General features: G+C 39.5%; 1 non-coding gene across 1 annotated transcript; it reads right to left on the bottom strand.

The window, feature by feature from the left end:
• Positions 1-1415: 1415 nt before the first annotated feature.
• LOC145096646 (small nucleolar RNA R71) lies at positions 1416-1522 on the bottom strand. The gene has a single exon (XR_013704019.1). It is a non-coding gene; the product is annotated as a small nucleolar RNA R71 (small nucleolar RNA).
• Between the last annotated feature and the right edge of the window lie 609 nt (positions 1523-2131).

Genomic DNA, 2131 nt, shown 5'->3' on the forward strand with positions numbered 1-2131 from the left:
TAGGGAATTAATTAGTTTAAACACTTGATCAACGCTTAAATTAGTTAATTGTCTAAGGGTTAGGAGTAATGAACATGAACCTAACTATTATCATTGGTAACCAATAGCAATTAATCTATCTTAACTTAAATAACCATAAGAGAGAATTGGTTGAACCTAAATAGAAACATCTTTATCAAATTTGGTGAATAGTTGTTGCTTTAGTTAATTAGTTAAATTTAATTTGTTAAGTTTCTAGTCTTGCAAAACTAGAGAAAAACCATTTACTTTTATTATTTATTTTAGTTAAAATTAGCTATTAGTTTAATTTCCGTTCCCTGAGTTCGATACCTTACTTATCAACCTATACCACTTAAAGACAGGTTCACTGCCTTTGTGTGCTCAAATTATTAATAAAAAGTAGGGATAAAACTAGTTGAATTTACACACATCAAGTTTTTGGCGCCGTTGCCGGGGAACGGTTCTAAATAATTAAGCTAATTCCTAATTTTTTTTTCGATCCTTTGTGTGAGTTTACTTGCATAAAGTTCATTTATTGCAGTTTAGTAAATAGCAATTAGGTTTTAGTATCTGTTTTATTTAGATTTAAAACTTAGAAATTTTTTTTAAAAAATCACTGCTACTCGCCGAGTGCACTCGCGACTACTCGGCGAGTAACAGCTCATTTAGAATTTTTTCTTTTAGTTGTTTGCAAATTTTTTTTGTTCTTTTTACGCTTTTATTTGATTAATTTCAGGACTTTCATGACCAGAGGAGCAAACACACCACTGGTACCCCCGTTTGAAGACCCCGAATCCGAATTGAAAAGAAACAAAGGGAAGGATGTGGAGAGTTCAAGCACACCAAAGAAATCACCATTGTCTAACTTGAAGACTGTTTTCGGAAAAAAGAAGAGCAGCAAATCCGGAGCTTCAAGCGCTTCCTTAATAATTGAAGAGCCAATTCAAGAAGAAATTAGATACGAAACCGAGGAAGAAGACGAGGCAACTTACGAGCAAGACACCGAAGAGGAGGAAGAATTAGCATTCACTATGGCTAACATTGATGAAATTCCCATGGGAGAATGGAAGAAGAGGATGCGTGACGACCATGGCCCGGGACTTGTGCAACCCGCAATTCCCGCAACTGCCACCTTTGAGCTAAAAGGTCATATCCTAGCTTCACTCAAGGAGATACCTTTCCACGGGAAAGATCATGAAGACGCCTACAAACATTTGGATGAAGTAAATGATGTTGCTGATTACTTCAACATTCCAAATGTTACCCGCGAAACTCAGCTGCTTAGGATGCTTCCAGTAACCTTCAAGGGTGCTGCTAAAGACTGGCTCAAATCACTTCCTCCTGGGTCAGTCACTACTTGGGCCAGAATGAAGGAAGAATTTATAGATCACTTTTGCCCACCATCAAAAATAGCCAAGCTCAAGAAGGCCATTGCAAATTTTGAACAACAAGCTGGGGAGTCGTTGTATGAAGCATGGGAGAGGTACAAAAGTCTACTACGAAATTGCCCACACCATGATCTAAATAGCCAACAAGAAGTGTCCATCTTTTATGATGGAGTCAATGTTACAACCCGGCAGCTGCTAGACTCACAGGGCCCACTTACGAAGAAGCCACCCCCGGTAATCAAAGAATTAATTGAAGAATTCTCTAAACACTCTAGAGAATACCACAACCCAAGGAATGATGTCACGAGGGGAGCCGCATATGCTGCTACTGAAGATTTATCCGCAGTCATGGCCATGTTAAAAACCATGGATAGAAGAATGGATAAAATGGATCAAACGATCCATGCCATACGGGTGGGTTGCGAGAATTGCAATGGACCTCACCTCACTAGAGATTGTGATTTGGATGAGCACGGCAACAAAAAGGCACAAGCATGCTATTCGAGCGGTGACCAATATGATGAAGACTGGCGAAGACAGAAGAAGGAGTGGTTGCCTTATGAAGAGTACAAGAAGGCCAAGGAGGAGAAGTATAGGCAAAAAGGGAGAGGATTCTACCAAAAAGAGGAGCCGGTGCAAGAGAAGAAGCCAAGCTTGGAAGAGATGCTAACTAAATTTGTGGCTGCTTCCGAGAAAAGATACAGTGACCACGATGCTGCTATCCAAGAAACAAGAACAATGCT

Source organism: Lactuca serriola, chromosome 3 (genome assembly GCF_051521515.1).
Source record: "Lactuca serriola cultivar US96UC23 chromosome 3, Lser_US96UC23_V15, whole genome shotgun sequence".
Lineage (NCBI taxonomy): Eukaryota > Viridiplantae > Streptophyta > Magnoliopsida > Asterales > Asteraceae > Lactuca > Lactuca serriola.